At 38.3% G+C, this 26,065-nt stretch overlaps 1 protein-coding gene across 20 annotated transcripts in view; it reads right to left on the reverse strand.

The window, feature by feature from the left end:
• The window catches only part of LOC105495829 (neurexin 3), a 1,710,602-nt gene that overhangs the window by 413,454 nt on the left and 1,271,083 nt on the right, over positions 1-26,065 (reverse strand). The window lies entirely within an intron of this gene.

The following is a 26,065-nucleotide window of genomic DNA, read 5'->3' on the forward strand; positions in this document are numbered from 1 at the left end:
AGTAGCTGGGATTACAGGCATGTGTCCTCATGCTCAGCTAACTTTTATATTTTTAGTAGGGATAAGTTTTATAGTTTTGCCATGTTTGCCAGGCTGGTCTCAAACTCCTGACCTCAAGAGATCCTCCCACGTCGGCCTACCAAAGTGCTGGGATTACAGACATGAGACACCACTCCTGGTCTTATTTTTAATTTTAATTGACAAATCATAATTATATATAATTATGGGGTACAATGTGATGTTATGATATATGTAGAGTATGTGGAATGATGTAAATCAAGCTAATTAACACATCCATCACCCCAAATACTTATTTTTTGTGGTGAGAACTTTTGAAATTTATTCTTAGCAATTTCGAAGTTTACAATCCATTATTATTAGCTGTAGTCACCATGCTATGCAATAGATCTCAAAAATGTATTTCTCCTAACTGAAATTTTGTACCTTTTAACCAACACCTCCTCCTTCCAGCCCCCAACCTGAGGCCTCTGGTAACTACTATTCTACTGTGTACTTCTAGAAGTTCAACTGTTTTAGATTCTACACATACCTGAATTGATAAATGTTAATTCAATCATTTGCACTCTGTCACTTAAGGATGCTGTTTGGGTAGTAAGAATTACTCTAGAGCACTTAGAGAGAGAGAAAGAGAGAGAGAGAGAGAGAGAGAGAGAGAGAGAGTGAGAGTGAGTATGTGTGGAGAGAGGGAGAGAGACAGAGAGAGAGAAAGAGAATATGTATACATGACAAGAAATGCATACAGGGGAAAGGACAGAAATAAGATTCTATATCTTTTTTTTTCTTTTTTTTTTTTTGAGATGGAGTTTCCCTCTGTTGCCCAGGCTAGGGTGCAGTGGCAATCTCGGCTCACTGCAACCTCCACCTCCCGGGTTCAAGAGATTCTCCTGCCTCAGCCTCCCAAGCACCTGGTTTTACAGGTACCTGTCACCACACCCAGCTAATTTTTATAGTTTTTAGTAGAGACGGGGTTTCACCATGTTGGCGAGGCTGGTCTCAAACTCCTGACCTCAGGTGATCCACCTGCCTCAGCCTCCCAAAGAGCTGGGATTGCAGGTGTAAGCCACTGCACCCAGCTGATTCTATATCTTATACTCTGTTACATCAGTATTTACGCTGCATATATATGCTTAATTGGCTATAAAATGACTTGAGGCCTTATATTTGAATATATAAAATAGCAAATCATATATAAAAGTGTCTTGTTCTGATTCATTATTCTTAGTCCACAAGGAAGTGATAAAAGAAGTGAAAATATCTGAAAAAAATTACAGCTCAATCACTGCAGAATCTAAGCTAAAATGGCAATTTCTACACTCCCTAAAAAATGATTTGCTTTGAACTTTACGGCATTTTTTTTCCAGATCCTATTGTCTCCATCAAAGGAAAATAAGCAAACCAAAGTGCTAGCCCACCAGCTCTGTCCAGTCCCAACAAGTAAGGGCCTTTCTCTGATGTCAGAGACCTCAGGTTGCAAGAAATGCAAAGGGATTGGAAGGGGTATGCTACAACCTAAATGGAATTCCTTTAAAAGCACTGTGCAGCAGAAAAGACAAGTATAGTGGCTATTTAATCATCTTCACTATGAAGTGCCAATTCTTTAGACTCTTATGACATTCATGAATGATGCAGGAGGCGGGCATGATGAATGCAGAGCAATTCCCTGCGACAGATACTTTCAGGGAATTTATGCCCCCTCCCCCCAGAACAAAAGGGCTCCTGGGCTCAGTTATCATTTGTTCTGCGAGAGAATTTACAGTCTTGCCAGCAACTCCTTTTACCCTACTCAATAAAGCGCTTATTTTGATATACTGACTGTGATTGTTCAAGAACAACTGTATCCTTGGAAATTCATGTGCAGTGAGCAGTCCTGCGGACTCACTTTCCTTCACTTCATGTACTTTTGTCATTTCCAGCTTCTACAATCTAGAGGGCTTGGACACAGGCCTCCAAACCACATGTTCACCCATTTAATCAGAGATATACACATAATACATACATAAATGTGCACGCATGTATACGAATATATGTGTATATGTATGTATATATATAAGTGTGTACATGTACTACACACATATCTATGCACACACAGACATAGGTTGCTCTGTAGTATCTAAAACAAATGCTCTTTGGGGTCACCGTGAGTTGCAGAATTCTTTACTGTATGGATGGCTACACACACTGTTAAATAGGTACTAAAAAGGCTTATTCTCTATTCTCTGCCTAAAGATAATCTGTATGGATAGAAAATTAGTCAATACATTCACAAATATTTATTATGCTCCTTCTATATGCTAGGCCTTTTTCTGGGTACTGAAAAGACATTCATGAACTAGCAAAGTCCTTGACTTAATAGAGATCATACTCTAATAATGATAGCAGACAATAAACAAATAAATAGACTGATAATATAATGTCTGGGAATTTCAAGGGCTAATAAAAGCATGACAAGGGGTAGTCATGATGGGGGAGGGCTGTTTGGAATGGGCTGGACAGGGTAGGTGCCTCTGAGATGACAGCAATAGTAACCTGAGTGCAGAAAGGGAGAATGCCCCATGTCTTCTGAAGGAGGAGGGTTCAAGGCAGAGGAAACAAGGGTAAAGGGCTTTAAAAGGAAGTTAAAGGGTGCTTGGCTTGTGTGAGGAACAGCAAGGAAACCAGCGTCGCGGGAGTGGATGATGCAAAGGAGAGAGGGGAAGAAACAAATGATAGCAGAAGACAGAGCAGATTACGTAGGTCCTCACAGGAAGCACTTTGTGTGAAGGAGGTCCTTATCTGATTCTACTCTGAGATGACTACACAGCTTTCTAAGTAGCTGTATTCATAACATTTTAAATAGGACATTAAAACTCAGACTTGGGAGAAAGGTAACCAGCATGGAGAGAGGCCTCAAAGTGCTGCTGTATGAAGAACACATGTATGGGCTCAGGATGTTTAGCCATGAGCCCTTGGAAGCCCATGGTGACCATCTCAAAACACATAAAGGACACCAAGTCGAAGGAGGATTGTGCAGTTTTGGAAGGCAGAACAAGGACTGATGGGTAAAAATTACTGGACTCAAGACCAGAGCTCAAAAGGTATAAAAGCACTTCCTAGGGCTATCCAATGATAGAATGAGATCTCCAAAAACATAGTCAAAATTTCATCATCAGATGGGTTCTAGTATAGTAAAGACTGAATGGTCACTGTTCAAGGATGTCAGCAGGTCCTTCCTAGATAGTTCCAAAGGGAGCTTTTATAAGAAAAGGAGAATATATGAAAGTAGAAATTTCGGACCCTGGTAGGATAAACACATTCAATCTAAATTAGTTATCTTATTTCTCTTGATTAATAAAAGGTCATTTTTGTTTTTCAGCAAATTGCTGCTACCTTTTTCCCAAGAAAATCAGTAGCCATTTGGGAAACAAGAACATTCTACAAAGCCATTTATTTTATTTTTTTACAAATACTTTAACATAGTGGCAGAAATATCCTGAGGGGTATATACTCTGTCTTTTCAGAAAACATCCTACTAATGAAACAAGCAATTTAAAAATATTTATTTGATTACTGAAATAGCAGCAAGCCACAGCTCCTTTTTTCTTATCCTGAAAAGCCCAGGAGAAATGGTGCGGAGGCTAAAACGGGTCCCTCAATATTTTGGTGGACCAGAACAAACATTTCCTTGCTATTATTTCTCCACAATGTCTAACAATGTCTTTCTTAATGGAACTTAATCCCAAGATGGTCAATAACACCAACGGTTACAGTCCATAAGCAGGGGAAGCCATGGCTTAAGAAGTATTTCTTGAAAAAGATCTTTAGTTTTAATCAACAGGTATAAAAATTCAGTAATGCAAGACGAATAAGTTATGGAGACCTCCTGTACAACATAATGTCTACAGTTACTAATACTGTATTATACACTTAGAAATCTATTAAGAAGATAGATCTCACAGGTGTTCTTACCACAATAATATTTTTAAATCTTCTAAAATGTCTTTAAAACAAAAAAGTTGTCCGCTGCTTCTTAACAGAAAAAGAAATGTTTACACACACACGAGTTCATTATGAAGAAGTTATTTTTAAAGTATTTTAAAGGAGAGGAACTATTTAACTAGTATTTTGGAATAGGAAAAAAAGAAAGGAAGGAAAGGAGAAAAGAGAAGACAGGGAGGAGGCAGAGAGGAGGGAGGATCAGTAGGTACCTTATAAGAACTGTAAAATAATTCTTCTGCTATATTCTGGCTAAATAATGTCTAAATTGGTACTTCTTTACAGGATAAGTGTGTATATTTTTATATGAAGAGCAACAAAAATAATGAAAGGAATGAATACATAGAACAAATATGAAAAACTTTAGGAAATCAGAGTCTCTAGGAAATAAAGCAAAATACTGAGTTACTGTTTGAAGAGATGAAGTGTTTTCTTCATCAGAGAGAAGACTTTCAGTAAAAGGGCTGTGTACTACATAAGGGGATAACAGAATAAAAAGCAATAGACAGAAATGGAAACAAGCAAAATGGGAAAGAATTTCTTGACCATCAGAGCTGAGAAACAACAACATAAGACCTCAGAACTAATTATTGAAGTAGCCCTAGTGGTCTCCAACTCAGTGAAATTTCCAACACTTCATCCCATTAATTTTTATCGTATAAACTCTTTATATTTTCTTCACGGTTCTTATTCGTTTTTGTCTGCCTCTCAATAGGATGTAAGCTCAATAAAGCTGGAGACCTGTCATAGTCATTGCTGAAACCCTAGAATACCACAGCATGGCATATAGTGAACTTTCATTTAATACTGTTAAATCAATAAATGGATCTTTAAGGAGGTCTGCCCCTAAAAATAGGAGCATAGATCAGATTATCTGTCATCACATACTGGCCATTGGTCCCTACCACTCTCCTGCTCACAATTCTCAAATCAACTCCAATTGCCTTCGAATCAAATGAAACTCTTCGCAACGGCCCCAAAGGTCCTCCGTGATCTGACCCTTGCCAACCTTTCTTACTTTACCTGGCCTCATACTTCCCTTTGTTCACTGAACTACAAGCACTGGGATTTCTTCTGTTCTCCCAACACATAAACATCTCTGTAGCTTTGGGACCTTTGCACTTGCTCTTTCCTCTTCCCCTGATGTTTGCATGGTTGGCTCCTTCTTATCAATGAGCCTTAAGCCAAGAGTGATCTCCTAAAAAGCTTTCCTTGACCACAATCAAAAGTAACATCTTTTCCCTCATCCCAGTGGTAATTTTCTATCCCATGAGCAGTAAGGTGTTCTCTACCACTGTTGCCTCATCTCTTCAATCTCCTAGAATGCAAGTCCATGAGAATTAATGTCTGTCTGGCTTACACCTACACTCTCAATGATCTAATTAATATCTAGCCCAGAGGAGGTACTTAATCATATTGAGTGAATACATTTTTTTCTTCTTCTTTTTTTTTTGAGATGGAGTCTCGCTCTGTCACCAGGCTGGAGTGCAGTGGTGTGATCTTGGCTCACTGCAACCTCCGACTCCTGGGTTCAAGTGATTCTCCTGCCTCAGCCTCCCGAGTAGCTGGGACTACAGGTGTGTGCCACCAGACCCAGGTAATTTTTGTATTTTTAGTAGAGATGGGGTTTCACCGTGTTGGCCAGGATGGTCTTGATATCTTGACCTCATGATCTGCCCGCCTTGGCCTCTCAAATTGCTGGGATTACAAACATGAGCCACCGCTACCAGCTGAATGAATACGTTTTTATGAAAATTCATTTTTAAAAATCAGATCTGTTAATTTCTCAAAGTCCTTTATGCTATTGCTTATTGCGATCACTGCCATATAGTCATCAGGGCTACTCGGAGTTCAGGTAAACTTGAGACACATAAAACAATGCTTATTTTCACAATATCCACAATATGTATGTCTTAATTTGATCCATTTTAATTAATTAACTGATGTTATTTTTAAATGTATTTTTAGAGCCAAGATCTGACTCTGTCACCCAGGTTGACTGCAGTGGTCATCATAACTCACTGCAGTCTAGAACCCCTGGGGTCAAGCAACCCTCCTGACTCAGTTACCCAAGTAGCTGGGACTACAGGCATGGGTCACCATGCCCAGCTAGTTAAAAGAAAGGAATCTGTAGTGATGAGTTCTCACTATATTGCTGAGGTTGGTTTTGAACTCTTGGCCTCAAGTGATCTACTAGCCTCGGCCTCCCAAAGTAATGGGACTGCAAGTGTGGGCCACCATACCCAGCCCTGTGATTCATTTTGATCCGTCTCATACACTGGAAAGGACGGTAGTGGCTTCTCTCTCTTTTGACTGTTTTTAGGGGAATTAATTAATGTGTACAAAATCATATTAAACTTATCCAAGGGGAGCGCGACAAATCCAAAGCAGTCGTATAACTATTATTAGTTCATATATCCTGTAAGAAAAGCTTTTTTCCACCCAGTGGAATACCAAAAGTAAGTCGCTCATAAGAGAAGAGAGGGACATTACATTTGAATATGACTCTTTGGGACGGCATTCTCTCCAAAGGCATGGCAGTCAAAGAGTCATATTCAATGGAATCAACACTCTCAGCCCAATAGTTCACATAGACATTTTTCAGAGAAGCAGGACAAATAAACTCTGAAAATCCTATTCTTTCTTTTTCTCTGCTGTAAATGCAATATATTGATTCAAGTCCCACTACTTCATGGCATTCACATGCTTCAGTAATACAGAGGATTTATTTTCATCCCTTCATCTCGAGGAGCTGGGGTGGCTTTGAACCCTCAGTGCCAACAACTACTTTCCTCTTCCTCCCTTCCTTCTCTACCCAGCACCCTGACAGCTGGATAATGGGGTTAATAAAATGACTATTACATAAAACACTCTACTGCCATATATGTAAATCCTTTTCACTTCTCCAAAGCCAATGGGGAAGTATTCTAAGGAAGGAATTTGCTGCCCGTGGATAAGATGAACTAGGATGAGCACAAGGTAGGTAATCTGGCTTTTACTTAGTAATGAGAAGTAGTTGATGTTGAGAACTAAAAATAGCTAGGAATTTCTTAAGGATAATAAATAGGACAGGACCTTTTATGCCCTAAAGATTCCTCATTCAGGACACCAGAGGAAATTCTTCCTTATTAAATAATCTTAAATGCTTCAGAAGATTTTATTTTGGAAAGTGAGCCTATTGGTTCACTTCTAGACCAGACCAGAATTTTAGTTCCATCTTTGCTGTTGGTTGGACTATAATATTTGTTAATTTCTCTCTCTTTTTTGCTACTCATTTTCCAATTCTCCCTCATCCTGCAAGACATAGTACAGGTATCACTTTCTTTATGAAGCTTTTTTATCCATTCAGTAAGCTATTTGGGCAACATTTATAAAGCATGTATTATTTCTTCAATAAATACTTATTTAGACCTACTATGGACCAGATCTAACTAGAGGTGCCAAAGACACAGAAAAGAGAAAACAAGTTAGCTTTTTCCAGTTCCCCAACTTCATACAAATTTGTATTTTTTTATCCTTCTTCATAAAAAAAGCTCAATAAATACTGCAGAATGAAGAAGCTAAAGATATGCATTTCATATTTCCTCAACTGTGCAACGAGGAAGTCAAATGCATGAACTCTTAGGGTCTCTGCTGTTCTAACACCTATATTGTAAATGATTTTACATTGCTTACTGTAGCTGTACAAAAGATAACTTTGACTAATTGACAAGACCAGGCTGCAATAAATGGGCTATCACCAAGTTGTCTGTACCTTTGAAGTGGAAATCATGCATACAGAGCCAGCTGATCCTAGCAAGTCACAGATGCTGCTTTTGGCCTCACCTGCTCATTTCTCTCCCTATTGGGAGGATGGCCATAAACACTAAATTTCACTGGGAAATGCAGTACAGGAATTCAGACCTTTCAGGGCAGACACTGATCACATGGAACGGTTGAACGTCTAGGGTATCCCTGCTCAAGTTTCTACCAAAAGATAAAATAAAGAAGCAAAAAAGGTATGTCCGTGTTTACAGGATAATAAAATAACTAAACGAAGGAAAAAAAGTCAGCAAATCAGGCTTTGTGTCTAGACCCAACAATAGTGTTTTTTTCTTTAGTTGAAGTTGGGCACAACATTTCAGATGCCTGCTTTTTATGAACAAAATGAAAAAGAATCAGTTTCTCCAGGTTCCTTCTCGTATCTATAATATTTGCTGAGTGTCTTTCCCAGTTGCCAACCATGTCCTGTCCCTGCTGTGTAGCAGAAACCTTATTTTCTCTGAATAATCAAGGTTATAGCAAAAGTTTTTTTGTTTTGTTTTGTTTTCTATAGGCCTACTGGAAAGAGAAACCCAAAATAACCAGCTGATAAATTTAGCATCCAGTTCAGCGGAACCGTTATTATGAGCCCTGGTGGAAGCAGCTCTTTCTGATAAATCACATTCACAAACTCCCCATGAACATTACTTAAAGAATCTCAGCTTAGTTTTGTGTCTCCAAATTATCGCAAACTTCATTCTATTTTTCTGAGACTCTACTTTTATTGCCCAGCATACAGGCTGCTAAGAACACCAGACAGAATAATCTAAGCAAACTAAACAATGCTTATATCATCAAAAGTACTCTGTGAGTATTAGATATTTTTGTTAGCATTAGTATTATTTTGCGGTCTTCTCCTTGTTCTTAGTCATTACACAAGGAATCCTTAATTGGTAGGAAAAATAATTAATGAAGTATCTAAAATTATCTGTCTCATTGCAAAGTCCTTGGCCACAGGCTTTTTATGGCACCAGACCTGATGCTTCCTATACTCACCTAGAATGAGGAGAAGAAATGAGAAAAGCATGGGAGAGAAAATGAAATAGAATAATCATGAATAGATTAATAGCACATGGGCTGATAAAACATGCATCCTGAATTTGGCAGAGAAGAAGGACAGTTTTTTTTTGTTGTTGTTTGTTTGTTTTTTAAACATTGCTTCCATTTTATTGAACTGGTCATTTTAGTCTTTGCTTTGGCTGAAGATTACTGTATGCCTTTCTTCATATTCACAGTCTCCATCCATACAATTTGCTTTGATGCCCCTCTAAGACTTTCTGTTTGTCCAGGGATATTCTTTCAGCATTTTGTTTGGATAGCTGTTTATTTCCCTCAAAATTTTGGAACTGAAAATAGAAGACCAGGCCAAGAATTTATTACAGAGATCCAGGTCTCTTTGCTCTTCTTTGCTAGCTTCTCAAGTACAGGTTTCTGTTTTAAAAAAAGAAACGCTGTGCTGTTTGTTCAAAACCCTATGAGATTATTTAAAAGGTGATTTTGCTAACAAGGGAAAATTTGAAACCTATAATCCGTAACAACATTAATTCAGTACTGATCATATTGTTAATTAGTTTTGGAACAGAGTGGCCCTTGCCACACTGGTCAATTATCAGAGTTGTTGGGTTAACCTAAGCATTTCTTCCACTTCAATTCATTTTCTTATGCGACTTGATCCTGTAGCAAGGTTACCGTATACTAAATTTGTCTCCTGAATAGCATATGGATCTAGCAACCTATTACCCCAGAGTCTCATCTATCTATTAATAAAGAACTAGATCCATCTAAGCTAGCACACCAGATGGTGCCTAATTTACCCAATAAATACATTACTGTAAATAATCATACTGAGTACTCCTACTCTCGATGCTGGTCTCTAGAATTAAAAAAATTTTTTTTGAAAGTGGTCGTTTTTGAAATCAGTATTTTTGCTTTGAAGCATATTCTTCCCCCATTACGATGACAATAACAAATATTTATTTGGAACCTTTTATGTGTTGGCCATTGGGCGAAGTTCTAGAGTTACAGAGATTTATACAAATCCAGACACCACTGCTCCAAATATACTATGGGGATCAATTCATCAGAAAAGCTATTGAAAACATACAAATTAAAATGTGTTATGATAAGTGTGCTGGGTTAGGAAGAGATGGATCATTTCATTTGTGTCCGTGATATTAATAAATAAACACTTAGGAGGAGCATCCAGTATTTTCCAGGCATGCTGTTCATACACCTTGTCATCAATCTTTAAGAAACAACAGTAACAACACTGTTAGGTAGATATCAGCATTTCTATTTTAAAGATAAGAAAACTGAGGCATAGAGGGTAAAGGGCTTTTACAAAGTTGTACAGCTAAAAAGGGGCTCATTGGAATTTAAATCACTTTCTGCCTCGGTTGAATCCGAGGGCTCTTAACCATTACACCAAACTGCCTTCTCATGTTAATTTGATCTTGCCATCCAGGCTATAAGCTCCCAAAAGGGTAAATGCTAAAACCATCCACTTCTTTTCCTTACTCTTTCACTAGGCTGGTGCCCAAAGAAATATTTTATGAAAGGTTTGTTTTTAGCAGTAAATGCATAGCTCATTTCTCTAAGGAACAGTGAACTTTGCAGTGCTCAATACTTGCTTTGTACAATTTATACTGCTCCACTTCTTCACCTTATAAAAATGGCATATATCACCTCTGAACCAGCATAAAAGCTCACAAAACACAGGATGGACTTGGAAAGCTACCCATGTGATATTTATGTATAAATTAATGATTATTATTGACGACATATTGATTGCTGAGTTAAATCTATTTTCACATACATTGTTAAGTAGCTTCTAACATTAAAACCATTTTAAGAGATGCAAGACAAACAGGAAAGAATATGTAGAAATGACCACAATTTCAGTTGAAAATTTTGATATGGGTTGACAGAATGAGAAAATAATTCTTTGAGATATACAGTTGAGTTAGAAAGAGACTTTTAACTTCTCCACTGAATATGTATTTCATTTTCTTTAAATAAAATGAGCAAATGATACCTGGCAGATCAGGTCTCCAGAAACTCTGAGCTAGGAGGCAAAACATACCTTTTGGTTTTGATTTTCTGAAAATAATACTTAGCCCCATGCAAACAAAAAATGGTCTTGTCTCTGGTCTTGGAGTAATGTCACTGGGATGCAGGCCACCAAATCTGTAACTGCATGGCACCGTGATGGCCATTAGCAAGTAAATGATCCTGTTTTCCACTTCCCATTCCCAAGGCAAATGTGTTTATAAATATTAATTTTATTAAATGTATATTAAATTATAAATGTTTAATTTCTACTTAAACCTTATAATTTAATGCTTTCTGACTAGAGCAGTCACATAATTTGGTGATACATGGAGTTTATCTTGTGAGTACAATGTCAATTGAACCATTTCATCACACATACGTATACTCACACCCACTTGCTTTCTATGTACAACAGACTGTGTGAAAACTCTCTTTGGTGGGTGGCATACAGGTGCTGCGTTTCTCAGCAGCTCGTACAATCAAATCTGAGATTTCACAAAAGGAGCCAGAATGCATCTTGTAGAGAAAATAACAGCATGAAAGAAAGTGGAAAATGTGGTTCTATTTACTTCAAAACCTTGTTTCAATGTATTGTGCATGGCCCATGGCAAACATCAGGGTAGAAACTGTGTGCAACAGGCTTAATCTACAACAGATATCAAATCATGAAAAACTGTACTCTTGGGTGATCAGCCAGGCATGAGTGAAGGCATCAGGCTTCTACTCTGAGGCTCAATGGCACCTTTCTTTATTATTTTATATATTTTGTTTCCATCTACATATGAACAAATGGCATAAACAAAGTCTTTTCCAAAAATGCTCTTTCAGGTACTCTGAATTCAAATTCCAGTTTTTCTTTCACATTCCCTTGAGATTTAATTAGACATCTATTTGTTTAAAATAGCTTTTGAGGAGGTAAAAACTAGAAGACACTGGTAGAAAACTCGCAGCTCTGTTATTGCTGCTCTACCCAGTCAGTTGTTTATAAAACACCTAGAAAGAGTTACAGATATTATAAAGTGCTTACTTGAAAAATCTAGTCTAAACTATTCATAGGCAGACAAACATCAGTGACAGAAAATCCATACATTAATAAAGAGGCCTTTTTAGTACTTCTTTACCTGGGACCACTTTGGAAGCCACCTTTATTAAGCACTTCATCAAACACAATTCAGGAGACAGAGCATCTTCCTCCTCTATCACCCTAACCAAGTTTGGTTTGCCTCCTCCAAATCCAAACTGAACTTTTATTAACAAACTCAACCAGGATGGCTAGACAGAGAATATCTTGGGTTGAGTCCAACCCATAAACAGATCCTAAGACAGGGATTCCAGTGCAAATGATTGATAAGGAAGCACTCTCACGCGGAGGCAACGGACAGGGAAGGAGGAGTCCGGACAAGGCTATAGTCCCAAGCAAAGTGCCAGAGCTGGCAGCAGCCCGGTCCCAGGAGAAAACGCTGGCGGACCCCTTGCACCTACCCCAGAGTTTTTCCAGCCAGAGGCAATAGAGCAGTAGACTGAGGACAACTTTCTTAAAAACAAGCCATGCTGGCTGTTGCAAGAGAAGCCACAATGAGGCTTGGGGGTACAAAAATAGTCAAAAAGGGAACTAAAAATTGAATGAGATCACCAACATTATCTGATATAGATGGATACATATTTAGTTAAAACATTATAAAGGAACGTATTTAGAACATTTAAATATTAAACTCATTTTACATTTGAAGACAGCATGACTCAAAGAGGTCCAATGACTTCCCGAGGATCACAGAGATAGTATGTGGCAGATTTAGGTTGTTGAGGACGTAGTGCTCCAAACTTTCAGCTCAGGGGACTTCCCATTTCTCTCAGCTGCCAGCAAAAGCTACACATGCTCAAATCACCCCAGAAGTCTGCAGAGATTGCCTGCTCCAGGATTATCTGTGAGGTTCGGCAGCCATGCTACGTTCAGGAGCACAGTTCTGTTCCCTTTCGGAGCTGCATCTTTTCTACTATCCTAGAGACAGCTGGGTTCTTAACAACATGCTGTATCAACCTGACATGACCGCACTGGTTACCTGAGAAGACACTGCAGCAAAGGCAATGCAAATTCAATTTTTGAGAATGTCTGGGTATTTAAACTAGAGGTTTAATGGGTTTTCAGATAAAGCTTTTTTTTTTTTTTTTTTTTTTTTTTTTCAGGATTAACACGTGAATCCTCAATACTCATAAAATAGCCTGGGGAAAAAACTGTGGGAGCTATTCATCAGAACGAAAATTAGGTTTCTGAAGTTGGGACAAAGATATTTCTTGAAGTGTCACTATTCATCCAAAAGATCGTTCCAGACACTGAGAACTACATGCACAAAAGCGCTGAGGTATAACACGCCATGAATGGAAAGAACGTATAAGCAGCTCAGAGTTTGGGGAAAAGAAAAGCAAAAGGCAAGGGGTAGAGTTGTGGGTGGGGGCAGGTGGGAAAGCCAAGAGATAAGGTTCACAGAGGCAGGTTAGAGATAGATTCGGAAGGGCCTTTCAGATACTTCCAAGCACCATGGATTACTGTTTTATGGAGATGAGAAACACTAAAAGGTTTTTACACAGGGGAGTCACAATGAGGTTTGCAACATAGAAAGTTGAATTTGGCAACTGTGTGCAGTGTGGACAAGGTGGTCCAGGAGAGAGGCAGTGGAAGGTGTTGCAATAAAGCCTGGAGGCAGAAAACAGAGCGCAGGCTAAGGCAGTTTCTGAATGAAAGGCAGAGAAGAAATTTTCAAAGCAGGGTTGGTGGAACAGAGAAGACTTGATCCAATTAGTAATTAACAGCAATGATTTTAGCGGTAACTGCAGTCCTCACTGTTGCGAAAAAGGATGCTTTCTAACCAAATTAGACTTGCAATTCTCCTTTTCCCTAGGATGCTGCCTGCCCAGTAAAAACAAACAATATGTCTTTTCTTAGCAGATCAAGATCCCTTACATATACACTGTACTTGAAAATAACTTGGCCGCTAGTAATGTGGGGATTTGGGAATGGGAGGGGAAGGAGGAGGAGGAGGAAGAGGTCATTCCTGAAATAGAAACAAGCCAGTGGCATACAGCTGGGTGAGCAGTCTGAAATAGCTACTAACAGCTCAGGAATGATTATAATTAGAAAACATATCCATGGACCTCTATGCAGCAAAGCCGTAGCTCTATTACAACTTTCAGTATGTCATTGTGGATGGCTGAAATGAGACTGGGTGGATTCAAACACCAAAGAGGAAAGGAAAAGTGCTTTTTACAAATCAAACAAGAATAAAGAAAAAGAATAACTACTACTACTCTTATTACAACTACCAAGGAAGACACCAAAGACAGAAAGAAATGCTTTTCGTAAGTTTCAGAACACAGTCATAGAAATGCTCTTTATTATAAAGGCCCTTTATTCCTTACAACCTCAATGGTTTAACCTGGTTCCAGGCACCTTTTGGAGCAGCGCCCCCCAATGAAAAAGCAGCACCTCTATGGGTGATGTCATAGGTTACATTAGACACATGGAGGCAGTGGTCAGAGGTCATTCTGAGCAGAGCACACTGCATTCCAGAACCTATTACCTCCATCAAGGAAAGCCTCTCTCCCTTTTTAACAAACAATTAAATATATTTAATATTTAATTAAATATTTGCCAGGTGTGGCGGTTCATGCCTGTAATCCTAGCACTTTGGGAGGCTGAGGTGTGAGGATCCCTTCAGTCCAAGAGTTTGAGACCAGCCTGGGCAACACAGTGAGACCTCATCCCCACAAAAAATTAAAAATCAGCCAAGTGTGGTGGTCCATGCCTATAGTCCCAGCTACTCAGGCGGCTGTGGCAGGAGGATAGCTCAAACTCAGGAGACTGGGAATGCAGTAAGCTATAATAATGCCACTGCATTTAGCATGGGTGACAGAGTGAGATCCTGTCTCAAAACAAACAAAAAATATGTGTGTGTGTGTGTGTGTGTGTGTGTGTGTGTATCTTAGTGTTCTACATCCTTGCCAATCAATAAGGAAAAGGGAGAGTTATTCATTGCCAGGTTCAATATAGAAACAGGGGATCCTTTATTAGAAGATTAAGAGTTTTTTTTGAAACCATCTCTGATTCTTGACTTATCCAGTGAGATTCTGTCCCACAACATCTTTCACGTCCCAATCCCACCAGCCACATATGCACAAAAGATTTCTTTCCTATTTAGCAATCTCTGGCAGTTGCAAACTTTCTCTACTTACCTCATCCCAGACCTCAGTTAAAGCAATTGCTTTTTGTTTTGAGCAAATTTCCTCCTCCCTTTCTTTTGCCCTGACTTGGATTCACCTGTCGATTGACATTCTTGCTTCATTACTTGCTGACAGCTCCAAATGCAACCCTGATCCCTCAGCAAATTACTTCTAATCATTTCCTTCCTTAACATTATCACTTCAGTGGACTGCCAGGGGCATTCAGCAGACTGGAAGATCAGAAGCCCGTTGCGGCTCTGAGCTCCACAATTTTTGGCCTTGAATCAGATATTCAGTTGCAGTGGATGTGCTACTGAATTCAGCCTTCAAGATTAGGGTGCTCATCCTCCAGACGCTGGGAATCCTGCGGACAATTTGTACCAAACCTCAGTCCCTCTCCAGAACTGGGTTCAGTCAAAGGGTGTGGCCTCATATGGTGACTGGATGTTTGGATGGGCACGGGAGGTACAAGGACTCAGATCCGTGTATGCAATTTGGGTCATCTAGGAAGGGACAACCTAACTTCAGAGCTCAGCGTGGGACTGGCTGAGGCTTTAGCCGCACTTGCATCTGAGACCAAATTATCCCTCTATCCCATGCCTGCTTCCCTCACTTTCATTCAGAAACTGTTTCAAAGGGGACCCTCCAGGCCCCAAATCCCCTGCACTCAATCTTCACCTCAGTGTTTCCAACTTGACAGAAGGCAGCAGTGCAATATGCAAATGAATCGCAAAACAGTTTTGCTCTCTCACGTTTTGCGATTCATTTGCATATTGTTTCTTATGAAGAGAATACGCCATTGTACCTGCACCACTGACATGAGTTTTTGTTACCTGGGTTGTTTGTTTTTGAATGCCTGACAGCGTTTCCGGCCATGGACCGCTTTGCTTTCCTGACCCACTCTCAGAGGCCTTGACATTATTCACCAGGTGGCAGGTGTTCATGAAGAGACAGAAAACATGGGGCCAGTTGTAAGGGGATTTACATTTTTATTAAACTCCTTTGACTTCAGCTTGATTTTTTTTTTTTTTTTTTTTTTTTTTAAGAATTGGTCTCATTTTTCCAAATTGTGCACCTGTGCTCATGGCTGCCTCTGGGCTGAATCTCATTCTTTATTTTCTAATCTAGAGCTAAGTGGGGTATGTGTGGATATTGGGTAACCAGTGCCAGAGATTTCACAGTATCATATGCCAATTGTTTTGTTTCAGAAAAATGTTTTTGCTTCTTGTGATTACTGTCTACAAGTCTGGCCAGATATTGAGTCTTGTCTGATTAGTGCTACATGCTACAGGTGAGCCCACAGTGTTACTTAACCTCTAGCAAGCATATGTATTAAATGAAGGGGTTGTAAAATGTAGATTCCTGGGCGCCATTCCTTAGTGACCCTATTCGGTGGGTCTATGGTGAGGACAAAGCATCTGAAATCTCCTCAAGCATGCCAGGTGATAGAGGTTCAACTTTTGCATTGTGAAAGACTGGATCCTATGTTCTATGTTTTCTCTGCAAAAGAACCACTCTGGGTGATAATTAAACACACAGTTAAAGGCTTCTAAATAGGCAAGAACTGTGCTGCATTGAATAAAGTTTTAGTTAGACCCATCTAGACCAGATATAATGAATAAAAAATGGTAAGTGTTCGAGTGGACCAGTGTTATCATCTATGAAATGTTGCCAAGTATTAAAATCTTGTTTCACTAGTTCCTTCGTATCACTCTCTCACTTCCTGGTACCAAAATTTAACATCCATTAGATATCATGAACATATGAAATGAGCACTTAAAATTGGTGAGTTTTTTTTCTTTTTCATCTGGAATATAAGAAAACAAGAATTGGGGTCCCACTGCTATTTACCTAAGCATTTTTTAAACTAGTGTGAGTCTGGAGACATAACAAAGATCTACCCACACACTAAGGTAGAGAGAATGCTAGTGGCCAGGAGAGTTAAGAGGGGCAAAACCTTTCGCATCGAATTCTGTGGACACCCACTTGGGCTTCTGACTTCAAGTGCTGTGATCTGAGAGAACTGTAGCTGTTCTTTTGGTGGTCAAGAACAACCAGGATGTCCCAACAGTCCTCCTTTTTTCTTTTAGGATTTCCCAAGTCTGTAACAGTTATCTTTCTTTCAAAAAGAACAAAAACCTGAATGCCTCTTAAAAGGTAATTGGAAATTCCTCAAAATGTTTCAATTATTGAATTCATGGCATTCCAAAGAATACCCACGTTTCTTTCTGCAGACATTCTTCCCTCTGAATTATGAAGCACAATAGATCCAACCTCTTTCATTTACTGCACTATAAATTTAGAATGTAGCACTGCATGGTGAAGATTACATTGTTACGTGCCGGGGAAAACCAAAAGGTAACAAGAAATATATGACTCTAAATTAAGATGAAAGTGAATAGCAAAAGAAGCATTATTCAGGCACCCAAGAAACACGTCTTCTGACAGTCCCCTCACCCTCAGTCCATACATTTACCGCAGTGTGAAATAAACTGTAGCTCGAGAACTCAGTCACCAGAACTGCATGTGCCTGCATCTCAGTAAAATGTGCCAATCACAAAAGATTCAGAAGCCCACTGGACAAAGTAGTTAACATTCAAAAGCATGACAGAAGACCTCATGATTTTTTAAATTTCCATCCCTGAGACAAAAGCTCACAGTTTGGAATTTTCAGTCTTACCACTAAAACCTTATTTCTGAAAATAGAAACAAACAACTGCTTCAAGATACTTTAGAATATTAAGGATGTTAACCAAAATTATTCAATAATATGTGTGATTGAAAAGAGGGAAGGGAGAAGTGAAATATTCTCCTTTCAGACTGGGGGTCTTCTCAAGGTTAGTACTTTAATGCAATTTATGAGATCTTTTTATTAAAAATAATGCCAGCAGAAGATGGGAACAATCGTAGAGGCGCCTTGTCAATTGAAGAGAAAATAATAGTACTTTACATTCCGTTTAGAGGGAGGAGAACAGCACAGAGGCCAGGAACTGGTTTCTTCCGAAGCTGATGTGGCAGGTTATCAGGAAGTCTTTCCGAATTAGAAGACATTTGAACCTCACAGATCACTGGCAGTGGTCAGTCAAAGGTGAAGTGGGAAAGATGATTTTAACCAAAGAAGACCCTGGGCAAAAGTGTGGAAGGATGTCATAATCCAAAGTGGTTAAGATGAATTAAAGACACATCTTTAGAAATGGCAGGTACTATCTGCAAAACTAAAGAAAAAAATGATTGAGATGACATATTACACCGAGGGGCCCCATTTCTCAGGGAATAATTAATTCTGTAATTACTGAGGATCACTGGTGGCTTATTTACTTGGGAATGATATGACCAGATCTAATTTATCAAGTATAACACTGGCTACATGCAGAGGACAGATTGTAGTAGGGAGAAAAGCAAGGATACCATTATTAAGCTACTGTCATGTAAAGGATAATAAGGTCTGTGACTAGATCATTGAAGAGAAATTAATGGAGTAAAAAGACAGACACATTTCAGATGAAGAGTCAACATAATTTAGTAATAAATTAGAAGTCTATTAATAGAACATAATACTGCCTAGAGTTTTTCCTTAATTTTTTTAAAGAAAAAGTAAGGCAGGTTCATTTTAAATTTATGTAAAACTAAAACTTTTACAACTTGTTTAGTGTAAAGTTCTGTCAGTCCAAAACTCCTACACCTGGTACTTGCAAACTTGATTTATTTAATCAAAATATAGGATTTTACATTCATTTCTTTTAAAGCTTCTTTTGTTAGATTTTATTTCTTTGCTTAGGCTGTCAATACAGTTTTAATCTTGATCCATCATCTGTTATTACTTAAAAATTCTAAATATAATATGTTTAATTTTAATTGTTATATGACAACTGGTTAAATATAGACAGTGTAGTGCTCTAATCTCTTAAAAGACTTCATTTGGGGTCAGCATAGGGCCAACACTTAACATTCTCTCTATAGTATATTCTACAGTTTTGATTTTAGCAAACACTAATTGTAGAATCATAACACATTTTATAGGTCAAGTCTCTGCTGAAGAGCATTTCTATACCTAACCAATTCTCAGACAAAAAGCTACACAAATTTGCAAATTTATGGCAGAGGGCTAGCGCCAGGCATTTGCTTCTCAGACTTGCCATTCTTAGGTATCTCAGTTCTTTTGTTGGCAAAATACGAAGAATTTTTTTTAATGACTCTTCTTTAGCTTACAGGTTGTGAATAAAGACTAAAGTCATCTTTTCAGCTATGCATTCAGTCCTGGATCTGAGAAAGGAGGTAAGAGCCAGAGGCCCTGTTGTGTAGTACTCAGTGAGAGGACAGTAATTACTGTGTGCTCAAAACATATCAGGGAGGAGTCATAGAGCTATGTGGTCACTTTTTGGAAAAGGTAGTATGTGTTTGTAAATTAAAATGGTTCTCAAAAATAAAAGCAGCAGAATCCAATGGACTCCTAAAAAGATCAAGAACTTGTATTTACAAGTAAATAGTTATAAATGTAAGAACAGCAGAAGAGGGGTAAGCTAATTAACAATAAGCAAAAATTATCTCCTTATATGGCCTTTTCTCAAACAATAACTTTTAAAAACTCACAACATATTGCAAACATCAGAGACTCTTCATGGAGACAGTTATGTGATACCTGGATCACCTTCATATTGTAGTGAGCAGAAAATTCTCCAGACAACAGAACCAAATATTGCTAATGAGTTCTTTATACTCAGAATATATAAGTAATAGAGATTTTTTTTTTAAGTAATCAGAACAGTGAAGAAAGGGAAGAAAATTCAGGAAGACGTGACCTTTATGATTCATTAGCTTCTCCTTTGTTTGCCACAGCTGCAGGCCAAACTGTCACCTTGGGTCTTGGCTAGTCACATGGGAAACCCAGAAGCAGTAACTGGGTGTGCAACTATCATTTGCACAAATAAATCTGTTAATTTTTCAGTCAAATGAATCTCTAAGGAGTGAGATTTAACAAACTATGATACAACAAAGCATGACCTCTACCACTCATCACATTTGAGGCACCTGACACAGACTCCAAAACAGTAACATTCTCACCAGCAAGACAGATACACCCTGTCTTCAAGATATAAGGAGGCTTCACAAACGCAGTCTTAAGTGTCAACCCAGATATAGGAATATGGAATTTTTCTTTTCAGACACCTGTAATGTTTATTCTGTTGAGGACAATTTCACAGAAAAGCAGATTAGGGCTTACTTTTTGCTATTAGGTGAAGAGTTTTGAAAATAATTTCCTGTGCATACTGATGGACCTATTAAATCCAGTTGAATGATAAAAGTTATACAATGAGATCTGAGATCCTAGATGCAAAAAACTTAATTTTGAAGTGTACTTTTTTTTTCTGACAACAAGATACAGAAATGAATAGCTTATAGGCAACCTGAATGCATTGTAGCCTTAATTTCTAATATCAAGATGCTTAAAGCTCTTTCTCTCTCGAAGGATATTGTATACAAGACCATTTTACTCATGTGGCATTGAAGTCCTTTGGTTCAAGAACTGACTGTCCTTCTGTAGAAGGATACTTACTTATTTCACTGTAAGTAGGGTAAGTGTTTTCCAGTTATTTCTTCAAGAGGTGATGATAGATCTGGATAAGTCAAAGACTAGAAGCCCTTGCAAAGAAGCACATGCATCTGCAAAGGGCTTGGAGTGGCAGTTCGCAGCTGCTATCATTTGGCCCTCGTAGTGGCAGCCTCATGCACTAGCATTTCTGGAACAATATCTATTGAGCTACCCAGTCTAATAAAGAGAGTTATATTTTATGAAATTATAGTATGTGCCAGACACTATGCTAGATGGTTTCTTTTTACCTTTACATAGTTCCTATGGGAAACTCTTGTTACTCACATTTTCGAGATGAGGAAACTAATGCTCAAACAGGTTAAGAAATTTGGCCAGGATCACCCAGCAAGGGATTCAAACTCAAATAAATTTCACTCCAGAAGCCACATTCTTACTGATGACTCCACAATGTCACTTTGCTAAATAATGTGTGCCAGACAACAGAGCCCTATGGTTGAATAGGAAAAGTGGGTCACCTTATCTATAGAAGGATTGGACCCATTTGTCTGGACTGGTACTATACACGAATCGATTTCTCAAAAACACCATCTGGCATCTTGCATATACAAGAAGAGCTCATCTATATTTGCTTAACTTTGAAAAAAAATTATCAAATTCTGTGATTTCATGTCACCTCTAACTAGGTTGCGTCTGGTATTAAACTCGCCAGAGGGAGTAGAACTGGTGGGGGCTCCGCAATGCACAGTCCTAATTTATTATCAGGAACATCTTCCTAGAGAACACTTAAAAACACACTTTTCTCATAAGAATTTGTTAAATAGTCTAACATCTATAAAAAGTAAAAGTTAATTGACAAAGAATAATGTTCTGCATTTAGAGTGTTCTCTTCAAGAACACACCTGCCCACTCCCATTCCCCCATCCTTGCTAATTCCTACTGTATTTCTTTTAATACAGGATTTTATAGAATCTGCTTCAAACTCAGAACCAAGAAGATTCTTCAGGTAATGAATTCATACTAAGGAAACCCACCTTGTGATTCTAATTCTCCACTTTGCTTACTTCTCATTTCTCACATTTTCCATAACTTAGGAAAAAAGGAAGGAGTTACACATCTCCAACTGTTGTACCCCCAGCTGATTTAGCTATATGTTTAGATGGTTAATAAAACTTTTAAAAGTGTTATGTTTATATATATATACATAATATAGGTAAGAAAAAACACACACATGCAATATGAATATACCTTTGTTTTGATTTCTGTTTAGAATTTAAATAATATTTCCACTGAATTTCACGTTTTATCCTTAAATCAAATTCATCCTGTATACACCAATCTATATAATTTGTGTTGTTTCTACCAAAAGAGGTATTTGACCAAGTGAAGGTACTAGGCTGACAAGGTTCCGTCTCTTAAAAACAAATAAAAAATAACATTATTTTTTAAATTAAAAAATAAAGACAAAACTGAGACACTTAAATAAGTTTTAGAAGTAGTATTTCCCAAAACAAAACATATGATGACTTTACATTTTCTGTCAGGCTCCTGAAAAACCTTGATCAAATGTTCAATAAATGCACTGATTATTTGAAATCAGACTTTAATCAAGGTTAGATGGGAGCATAAAGGAGCAAATGAAGACGGATATATCCCCCATTGCCAGATATTAAAGCAGTGCCCCAAATCAGAGTCAGGTATTCCCAGTATCATAATACTTCTTAAATCGTTATGTATTTGCATAGTCATTCACCCACCAACACACACAGATTGAAACACACACACACACACACACACGTGCAGAAAGTGGGAACGGGATCCTTGATCTTATTGCTCTCTCTTGATGTAGCACCCAGGCCAGTGCCTGGCCCCTTAGAAAAGTTCAGCAATTCCTTGAATAAATGAATGGCTGCTTTGAGACAACAACTTTTTAATTTTTTTTTTTTTTTTTTTTTTTTTTGAGATGTTGCCAGGCTGGAGTGCAGTGGTGCGATCTCAACTCTCTTCAACCTCCAACTCCAGGGTTCAAGCAATTCTCCTGCCTCGGCCTCCTGAGTAGCTGGAGTTATAGGCATGTGCCACCATGCCCGGCTAATTTTTGTATTTTTAGTAGAGATGGGGTTTCACCATGTTGGCCAGGCTGGTCTCGAACTCCTGGCCTCAAGTGATCCACCCACCTTGGCCTCCCAAAGTGTTGGGATCACAGGCGTGAGCCACTGCGCCCAGACTTTAATTTTTTACTCACCATTCATTTACACGTATCTTTCTAGAATAACAATTTTGTGTGTGTGTGTGTGTGTTGTGTGTGTGTGTATGTGTGTTTCTGCTAAGGAGACTGAAGTAGAATGGGAAGAGTAAAACTTAAAAATGGAACTCACCAACATTTACCACATAAAAAGACAAACCTCCCGAGGAAAGTTGAAAAAGGAAATCTAGTGAGTTATTCTGATATTCCCATTTGACACATTCAGATGGCTACCTAAAGTTTCTGCTTTTCATCTAGTATGCTAGAGAACCCGACAGACTTTTAAGGTTCCCTGAGGCTGTTTACAGGTCTTCTGATCGCTTTGGCAAAAGCTGTTTGCATCTCTCCTCCTGTTAGTTGAAACACGCCTCTTAAAAAGCGGGTCAATAGGATTGCCAATATCTTCCTCTATCTAATATGGCTCCTAATTTTAGCCATTTCTATCAAATCTCTTACAGAAGGAAGAAAGTGATCAAGTAATAGTGAAAAATATTCAACCCCAAAACTCACGATTATACTAAAATGCTCGGTGCCCCTTTAAAATATTTTTTTTGGAAACCCAAAAGAACAAACAAAAACAGACGCAGGCTAAAGAATAAAACACCCGGGGGAGAATTCTTACTGACAAGTTTAAAAAACAACACTAATAGAGAGTAAGGATTTTTTATAGCACTTCTATATAGGGAAATGTTTTCAATGTCATATCTATGTATTTGTCTTTTATCTCTTGCTTCCAGTAACTTCAAATTCCAACAACCGTCCCTCCCCGTAACAGCCCCTCTCCCATCCTCAACATCTATACACTAGTCACACAGATTCCCTTGAAAATTTATTAACAATGACATTTGGAAAACACAAGGCCATTTCCATTCAATTAAATAAGCACAGCACGTTAACCTTCAGTAAAAGAAGTGGCCTTTGGTTTTTATAGTTGGCTGTAAACAGACTTTGAGCTTCACAAAGCCAAGATCAATAGAGCGTTGGCAAACAGTAATAATCTCATGCACATTCTATTGATAGGTATTCAGAAAATATAGTTTGATCTTGATGGGTCCGATGCTTGGGCCCTTGGCCTGCCGTTTGCCTTTCTCTGACTGAATGTCAAAATGTCAAGAAAGTGCTTCAATGGGAGTGAATTTCTCTACAGAGTCTTCTGAGGAACCAAATTGGCCAAGCTCTGATATTGGAGTGATGGAAGGAAAGCCTTCCATCAGTGGAGAAAAAGCTGAACCTCCAGGGAGGAAGCTGCTACAGCTGGTGATGGTAGCGCTGCAGCTGGCCAGGAGGTGAAAGGGGGTTGTGTCATCTGCTACTGTCAACTGCGTCTATTGTAATCACTATTGTCACTTTGGAGCAAGGATAAATAATATCACAGATGTAGACACTGGTCTGGTTAATTATGCCTCTCTCCTGCCAGGTTAAGACTGGTTCCCAGTACTCTACCTAGACCACCCTTGGATGCTTGCCCTTGATCTAACCTTCATATATGAATCTATGTCTCTCTCTCTCTCTCTCTTTCTCTCTCTCTTTCTCTGCCTCTCCAGACGCTCATCTCCTCATCTCTGCTCTCTCTCTCTCCTTCTCCATTTCTCTTTTCATTCTTCCTCTACAGGACATACAAATTACTGCAAACAAACAAGTAGCCTGGAAATGATGAAAATGATGAAAAAGATCTAGACCAGAAATAGAGGACTAGGGTCTAGTGTCCGTTCTGTCACAAACTTGCTGTGTGACCCTGGACAGTCCATGTTTCTATCTTACAGTCCTAATCTTATGATCTGAAAAATAGATTGTGGCTTAGGCCATATGGTTTCAGAGCCTTTTGTTTTAATATTACAACTGGATTGTGAGAGACAGAAGACCTGGGTTGGTGTTGCAGCTCATCTGTTTATTAGCTGGGAGCCTGTTTACTTTTCTGATCTCTAGTTTCCCCATTGGTAAAAATGAGGATAATAATTGCTAATTCATAGGATTATTGAAAATTAAAGAAAGTAATATAAAGGCATGATATAATCTTTTAGAAAGAACAGTTGATTCTTATTATAAATCTGACTGATGGAAAAATAAAAAGGAAGAAATTATCAACATAAACACATCCCCAGTAGTCTTTGCAAGGCTGCGACAGAGGCACTGAAGGTTTCCCAAGAATCCAACCTGATTCTCCTCATAGTAAAAAAGGTACATAAATAAGAATTTTTGTCACTTTTATAAAATAAAATATTACAAACCACATTTATCAAATATTTATCACATGCCAGTCATCAAGCTTGTCCTACATACAACAGCTCTCTGGATGCTCTTGACAACCCTAAGAAGTAGGTACTATCATTGGTTCCGATATATAACTACTTACATTATATTCTATTAACTGAGTTTTAATTTACAACATTCGATCATAGGGGAGTTAAAAGTCCCAAAGGGCCAGTAACTTGGACTTGAACTCAAGAACGTGTGACTTAAATGTCTGTGAGTTTAACCCCTAAGCTATGGCATTTACAAAATCTCAAGGGAGACTCCTGATGTTTTACAAAGTACCCTACATTTTCCCATGAAAGCTATATCCTTATAAATAAACAACAGTTAGTCAGCTTGCTGCCAATCAGTCATTTAGCTCTTGAAGCTTAATTATTCACATGATTATGCTCATCATCAAGGAAAAAAAATAAAAAAAAGAAAGTCAGGACCCTGCCTCTGTCAATTTCCTATATTTCTTTCTTTCCAAAAGCAAAGTATCACCTGCATAATCCTAAAAATATTGGGGGGAGGGAGGAGAAATTAGAAGGACTAGTATTTTCACATACCCCTTTGTGAAGAAAGATACTGCTAGAATAAACGTAAACCCTGAATTCAGTGATATTGCTTCAGAGGCTCTGAGAATGTAGCAATAACTTAACAAGTAAGATCTTGGTTCAGGAACTACAGAAACTTGAGTTCAATTCCCAGCTTTCCTGTTAACAGTTTTAGACCTTATACAACTTATACAAATCTCCCTGAAGACTAAAATAATTGGATGTAATTCAGGTAGTTAATGTGAATTTTAAATAATATATGTGAAATGCTAAGCTTGGTTAGCAAAGTACCTAACACATAGTAGATGCTTAGTAAATGTTATTTATAATTATTATTGTCTATGTACCTTCTTTTACTTCCTTTACTTCTTTCTCCAACCCTTACTATAAAGATTAGGAGGTAAATCTGAACGCTGTTTTCTA

The sequence above is a fragment of the Macaca nemestrina genome, chromosome 7 (genome assembly GCF_043159975.1).
Source record: "Macaca nemestrina isolate mMacNem1 chromosome 7, mMacNem.hap1, whole genome shotgun sequence".
Taxonomy (NCBI): Eukaryota; Metazoa; Chordata; class Mammalia; order Primates; family Cercopithecidae; genus Macaca; species Macaca nemestrina.